This window comes from Triturus cristatus, chromosome 6 (genome assembly GCF_964204655.1).
Source record: "Triturus cristatus chromosome 6, aTriCri1.1, whole genome shotgun sequence".
Lineage (NCBI taxonomy): Eukaryota > Metazoa > Chordata > Amphibia > Caudata > Salamandridae > Triturus > Triturus cristatus.
In genome coordinates, this window is record NC_140589.1 from 1,898,353,239 (window position 1) to 1,898,361,278 (window position 8,040).

Sequence of the window (8,040 nt, forward strand, 5' to 3'; positions counted from 1 at the left end):
TATTATGTTTGTCTTTAAATCTAGCTGGTGTTTGAGAGGGGAATCTATGGGGTGACCACATCTACAGCCATGGGGTCACTACATCAGCAGCCATGTGGTGCCCACGTCAGCAGCCATTGGGTCACCACATCAGCAGTTATGGGGTAAACCACATCTACAGCCATGGGGTAACCACATCAGCAGCCATGGGGTGCCCACGTCAGCAGCCATGGGGTAAACCAATCAGAATCCATGGGTTAAACCACATCAGCAACCATGGGGTAAACCACAACAGCAACCGTGGGGTAAACCACATCAGCAGTCATGGGGTAAACCACATCAGCATCCATGGGTTAAACCACATCAGCAGCAGTAGGGTAAACCACATCAGCAGCCATGGGGTAAACCACATCATCAGCCATGGGGTAAACCACATCAGTAGCCATGGGGTAAACCACATCATCAGCCATGGGGTAAACCACATCAGCAGCCGTGACGTAAACCACATCATCAGCCATTGGGTAACCACATCAGCAGCCATGGGGTAACTACATCAGCAGCCATGGGGTCACCACAGCAGCAGCCATGGGGTAAACCACAGCCAAGGGGTAAACCACATCAGCAGCCAAGGGGTAAACCACGTCAGCAGCCATGGGGTAAACCAAATCAGCAGTCATGGGGTAAGCACATCAGCAGTCATGGGGGGTCACCACATCAGCAGCACACAGTAACATCTTTCAGACAGAGGCAATGTCAGCAGAGGGTTCTTATCCCAGCTGCCTGTCATTATACACTGGTAATTTGGGGCTTTTATCCAGCAGACGGTCCTGATAGGATATTCATGCTGTGCTACTTGTATAGCTTGATTACTCTTCAAATCCCACATTTTTGCAGAATTATTACAAGAAGCTGCAAATACTTTGGTCCATCATCAGTACTGGACCTGAGTGCATCTGCTGAGCCTTTGCAATGGTTTGTCCATTGTCTGCACCATCCTACACCGCACTCCATTAGCCAGGACCCAGGTAATGTGGGTGGACTGAAAGAAAGGCAGCTTAAACTGTTATCTGGTGGTGATGTAACTTCAATATCCATCATGGGATTGTGGTTATCGATGCTTGATCTAAACAAGCTCGCACTGGCTCGCATATGGCTCCCCGGCAGACAGCAAGCTCTCCCTCACACCGCCTATGCTTTTGTCTCCCTGGTTACACAATAAATCTGCCCCCTTGTCATCTGTGGTGCAGCCTCCTATAGGAATGTGTGAAGTACCTTCCTGCATTGAACATCCGTCCAACACCTCGTGCTGGCACCCCCTGTCCTGGCTGCACCCCTCGGACTGCGGTACATTTCCCACCATCCCTGTAGCTATTCCCTTCTCCTGCCAAGCCTCTTTGCTGTCCCCCTCCCCCTGCAGATTGTTCCTCCCTCCTACAAATTCCTGCCATAGGGCTGTTAACCTATTCTGACGGTCCCCATTCATGCCCCTCAGCCCCCTGCAGACTCACACTGCCGCCCGCAAATGCTTGAGGTAGGGGCTGTTAGTTATCATTCTCCAGCCCCCAGGGGCTCCTCTCTTCATATACATTGCTTCACAGCGCTCTGTTGTGGGAGGGGCCATTTATAGGGCCTTGGGAGAGGGTGGGAGGCAGTAGCCCTCACGGAGATCTGGATTCCTGAGCCTGCATGGGGGTCTCTTTGAACGATCCCTGGCTCTGTTGCTGCTATTTATAAACAGATACACAAATGGTATATGAAACCACAAGTCCCAGAATGCAATTTTAAATGTAAACTGCATTACAAATCATACAATGTTGTACATGTATTTTTGACGACCTACAGGCCATTCTCCGTTTCTGTCTCTATTTAGCCAGTACCCAGTTTCCTTTGTCAAAGACTGTTCCTGGGGCGCCATGGCGCTGATCTGCACACGTTTTCATTTTGCTTCTGACTATCATCAGTGTTACAAACGTTACCAGCATCTACTGATAGACTCAACGTCCATTGGAATAGATTTGTTCTGATGGCTCTCCCAATTAGCAAGGTGTCTGACTCTCACCAGTCTGGGAGCGAGTAGTTGATCGATAGGCCGGGAGGGCCTGACATGAAGCTTGGTTCAAATTAATTCCTTTAATCGACGCTCGTTGAATTAATTTTATTTCATTTTTTGCAATTTATAGAGCGCGCAAATACCTGTGGGTGTCTCGGCGCTAGGGACAGCGAGCAGGAACCAAACAATAGACTATTGGCTAAAAAGCCATGGTTTTGTCATTTTTCTGAAAGCAAGTAGAGTCGGGCTAGATTTGATGTGAATTGTGAGGGAGTTCCACAGCTTGGCTGTGGCGACAGTGAATCGTTTGTCACCCCACGATGCTGTCTTTGTACGAGGCACCCTTAGCAAATTTGCTGTGGATGAACGTAAGGCCCGATTAGGTATGTAGGCACCTACAGCCTCTTTCAGGAACAATGGTCCAGAGTTGCACGAAGCTTTATATGCTATGCATAGGGCCTTGAACTTAATGCGATTTTTTATCGGAAGCCAATGATATTGCCGAAGTATGTGTGAAATGGGTTTGTATTTGGGGGTTCCTGATAAGATTCTGGCCGCTGAGTTCTGGACCAATTGTAGTTTATTCAGGACTTTGTGCATTAATGAGGAGACCATTGCAGTAAACAATAGTGGACATAACTAATGTACTTACTAGTGTCTTTCCAGCACTGAGAGGTAAAAATGGTAAGAGCTTTTTTATCATTCTCAGTTTATGGAAAGCGGATGAGACCACAAAATTAGCGTGAGGAACGAAGGACAACTTATCATCAAATGTAACGCCTACGTTTCTGACCTTGGGTACTGGACGGGGAGGGGGACCCAATAAGGACGGCCACCAGGAGGAGGACCAATCTGCCAGTAGTTTGCCAAATATCATTACCTCTGTTTCATCAGAGTTAAGTTTTAGGCAATTGTTGGCCATCCAATTGCTGACGGCCAACATGCCTTTCTGGAAGTTGGCTGCTACTTCTCCTCCATCATTATGCACCGCCAGCACCAATTGTGTGTCATCGGCGTAGGACGTGAGACCCACCCCGTGTGCTTTGATAACTTTGGCCAAGTCTGACACATAGATGTTAATTAGTGTCAGATTCAGTGAAGATCCCTGCGGTGCACCACACAGGAGGGTCAACTGTGGGGAACTGAAGGTGCCAAGACTCACTGATTGGGTGCGGTTGGTAAGAAAAGAGGTCAGAGGGCTCTAGCTGTATGTGTGATACCTATATTTGTGACACGGTCGATCAGGGTAGCATGATCGACCGTGTCAAACGCCGCTGAAAGATCCAGCAGTATAAGAACAGCGGCACCCCCCTGATCTAGTATCATCCTGATATCCTCTGATGCTTTGCGTTGCAGATGTTCGAAATGCTTGGTGCAATAAGCTCGGCGATGGGCTTCAGAATGGCCGGTGGGCATGGGTCAGTGGCAGATCCTGATTTAATGATGGATAATAAATGTGTGATTTGTTCTGGTGAAGTGCTCTCGAATTCTAAGAAAGAAGGTGAGGGTTCAAGGATGTCATGATTCGGGAGCTGACCATCTATCTTGGGTTGATAGGAAAAGTTGGTGTATATGTCATTGACCTTTTCCAAGAAATAGCTGTGCACTTTGTATTTCATTAGTGCCTCTTTGTAGCAAATTTTTTCGTTATTATTGTAATCTTTTCGTCAATGTCTCTCAAGATTTCTACATGATTGCTTCTGTTGTCTGAGGGCTTCTGAAAAGCAGGGCGCAGAGTGGGTGCATCGGTTATTGGAGCCTTTTTTTTGTGGGACCAAGAGATTAAATGCCTTATGTAGCCAGTTTGAATAGTTTGATGAGGCAAGATTAGGGTCAGGTGAGGGCTTTGGTTGTGTGGGGAGCAGACGTGATTTAAGGAGCTGTGGATCTAGATTATTCCAGGCTTTAAAAAATGCAGGCTTATGTGAGATAGAACTCCCCGTAGCTTTTTTGATAATTTGGATATTTGGATATTAAATATGACCGCACAATGGTCAGTCCAGACCAGTGGTAGGGTGCTCTTCAAGGAGATAGTTTGGCAATTAGAAAACAGGCCATCTAGGGTGTGACCAGCTGAGTGCGTGGGGCTGGTTACCAATTGCGTGAGGCCTACTGCCTCCAATTCTGAAAGCAATGAATTGGTGTCGTTGTCAGAACAGATTTCGAGGTGAAAATTAAAATCGCCTAAAATGTTGAACGTGGGTTCAGCTGCTAAGGGCTCTAACATATTTCCCTAGGTAGATAGAAATTGTGCCCGGGAGCCTGATGGGCGATAGAGTAAAATGCCCTTAAAAGGTTGAAAAGGGGTAAGCATGATAGCGAAGTTAATGGCTTCACAGGCCGGAGAGGGAATGGTCTCCATCCTTGCTGTAAATTTACTGCGACAAATTATCGCTAGTCCACCTCCTCTTTTAATGGGTCTGTCTTGTCTAAAGGCTAAACAACCATCAGGGGTGGCGGAGCTAAGGTCGGGTCCAGACGAAGGATCAGTCCATGTTTCGGTAATGAAGAGAATATCAAGATTGTAGCTTTTTATGAAATCTGATATCTCATATTCACGTTTGGCTAGTGAAAGCGTGTTTATAAGCGCTGCGTTAATATTCTCCTGTTTGATATGCATGGAGGGAGATCGAGATGGGGCAGGGTTAGACTGAGTATCCAGTTCAAAAGCGCATTTGTGACACATGGGGGGGCAAGTTGGTTGCGAACCTAACTCCATGCGAGGACAGGTGTGTGCATTAATTATTAATTGCCGGGCGATAGTCGTTTAATTGAGTACTTGAGTAATATAGTTTCTTGCTGGGAAGGGTTGGTATAATAAGGCCAGGGGGTGTGGCCCTAGGCCAGGTCCAGGCGCTGACGGGCGCAGACAGGCTTGCCTTTGGCGCGCCGCTGGTGCGTCCGCTGCACGTGCGTTCGGGCATCAATTTAAATAGAGGTGAAGTGTGAAAGACTAGCGCGCTGACCGCTACCGGAAGTGTCCCGCCCCAAATGCAACTCCCGAGAGGCCCTCCGCTCAACGGCACTTGCCGCGTCGGACCGGGCCGTGTGAGTGATCGGGTGCAGGTAAGTTTAGATTGTGCAAAATACAAGTTAAAACTTGGTCGACATTAAAATTAGCATTAAAGTCTGATCAGTGCAATATTCGTAAGCAAGGCGTTTCCTTTAAAGTAAGAGCAGTATGCAAAACATCAAACAAAGCTAGCAGCTTCACCTGTAGTCAAAATTGATAGCTTTCGCAGTCTTTAACCCCGGCCTCCTGCGCTTTGCAACTGAGCGTATCCCTATACAGAATAGCCATACCCCCTCCCCGACCTGTGGATCTGTCGAGGTGGAAAATCACAAATCCCGGCGGGAGTGCTAGGACCATATCTGGGCCAGATGTAGGCGTGATCCATGTCTCCGTTAAGAATAAGACATCAAGATCATGGTTCAGAATTAGTGAATTAATTTCTATAGAGTGACAAGGAAGTGACCTGCAATTCAACAGACCAAATTCAAATTTTTTTATAGCCCGATGGACCCCACGCCCTGGGTGGCATACCTTACAATTTACAAAGGGTTGCCCATCTCTCACAATGAGCCCACATACATTCGATTTAGGGGGTCGCAATAACAGGAGATCCGTCGTGGTATACCTGAAGCAGCTACCCTGCGCAGATGTACCATCGGGCATAACGGCAGGCCCTAGGCCCGGCTGGGCCCGGACGGGTCCAGACGGGCTTTCCTCTGGCGCTTGAGGAAATATGAATTTTGTGATCAGTTATGTCCCCTATCGTAGACCCCAACGGCTCCATGTGCATGCTATAAGTACATGTATGTTCCCTCCTGCTCCAGTTTTGAAGACGCAAATATATGTGCGTCCACCGTCAACATGTCCTCTTTCAGATCCACCATGAATGGGTCAGATATTCCATTCCTAAGTATGAAAGGCCACCGACTTTATGTGGTTCACTTTCCACATTTTACAGATTCAGGCGAGTAGGCCCGAATTCTGTCATCAAGCCTTTTCCTGCCTTCTGCCTCTGAAAGCTCCAGTCTGAGCCTGCATCTGTATCCATGAACTTTGTCCTACTCCCTGCGCGGCTAACGGTGCCTGATCCAGCCTGTCGCCTGCCAAAAACTGTATTTCACCTTCAAGATTATCTCCTCCGCTCCTCATCCGATGCATTCCTGTCTAGTAGTTTAGGTAAACATTCCTCCAGCTACCGTGCAAAGGGCCAGGCCTCGCTGCCCTCATGCAAGTAATTCATAGCCCCGTTACCATGGAATATTCCTACCCCCTCGCATCTAGTGTAGACACTTAGACGCTTGTACACGCACTAACAGTCAGTATAGAATAGATTCTATCCTAGAGGCCTCTCCTTTTGGATAACACAGTTCTTTAAACATAGGATATTAGATATGATTTGGGATTAGGTTGACACGACCCCCAGACTTCTGTCTCCACATGTAGAGCTAAATGTCAAGTCCCCTTCACCCTCTAGTTGCACGTCAATCACACGTCATGCGGCTGCGCGCGCATCTCTGCCAACTATTTCTGCTGACATTGCAGGATTCTCTTATGGATCCACCCACTTGTGACATCATGTATGATGACGTTTATTAAATTACGCCTATGTACCGCCTCTATTAGTTACGTATGCACCTTTTATCTACACTATCAGCTGTTACGCCTCTTGCATCTGTTTCACTGTAATGTATTTTCTATAAAACTGCCTATCTGTCAATAAAGTATGCCCTTCCTTCCTGAACTTTCGTGGTGATGGAATAGAATGCCTACAATTCGAATTGTATTCCTTTGTATAGGAATAAAGCCTTTTAAAACCTCTAATACCACGGATTCTGCCTCTTATATTTACAGAGTTATTCTTAATAGACTTTACCGCATAAAAAATAGTACCGGTAACAAAATATTTACCACATAAATTGGCGCCCGAATAGGGACACTTTCTCATCTCACGCGCCGGCGGTGCGTTGCAGGCCCGGTCTCCTGCCACAGCTGAACGGACAAAAACGCGTACCTGCAGGATTTCCTGTATCTCCCTCCGGCCAAGCGGGGACGACTGAGGCTGCGATCAACACCCAGACGAGGCGGTGAGAAGTGCGAAGTATCCCGACCAGAGCCTAGCTGAGAGAGCAAGATCCGAGGTATACAGAGACCCGCCAGGTTCCGAGGTTCCGAAGTTCCGAGTCCAGTCGAGTCGAGTCCAGTCCGGTCCAGTTTCAGTTCCGTTCCGAGGCCTTCCGTTCCGAGCTACCCGGTGAGTACCATTACCGGGGAGGCATTTAACGTGCACATAGTCTGTGCCGGTCAAGACGGGTTTGGGTACACAAATCCGGTCTGCACTGTTTTAGCAGTGTATCTGTACTGTTTAGCAGTATATATAGTATGTCTTGCATATAAATAAGTACTATCTAGTGTCAGTATTATGTCAGTAACTAGTTTTCTATTAGTTATCATTGTTCGTAAAACTGTTAAGTGTTAAATGTTTTAAAAATACGTTCTATATACTGTGGTGTGAATGACTGTTCATTATTGTGTTTTTGTATAAAGTGTGTTCTAGTAATAAGGTCTAAAAATGCCGCTCTTTTCGAAACTAAGACAGATCAAAACTAGAAAAGGTGTACTCGAAGAAGCTGTTCCCATCCCACCTAGGGACACTCCAGGGTACTTTATGTATCATAAGCATGGCCTAGATGCCGTATTATTTCTTGATTTATGGGTGGACTACACCAAAGAATTACCAGAGAGTCAGAGATGGCCCGCAGCGGGGACCTGGGATGCAGATTGCATCATGAGAGTAGAAGAAGAATTATGGAAAAAGAAAGCCAGACAGTCACAGAAAGATGCCATTGAATTATGGCGTAAAGAATCATATAGACGTACAGAAAAAGCACTCAGACAGGAAGAGAAAGGTAGAGAGAATTCAAACAAAACCCGAGAAAATCTATTACTTGAGGAAGGTACCCGAGTAAAATCAGAACAAGTAGATAGACAAAGAAACGCT

General features: G+C 46.8%; 1 pseudogene; it reads right to left on the bottom strand.

Moving 5' to 3' along the window:
• LOC146822360 (uncharacterized) overlaps positions 1 to 8,040 on the bottom strand; it is a 97,965-nt pseudogene that overhangs the window by 43,314 nt on the left and 46,611 nt on the right.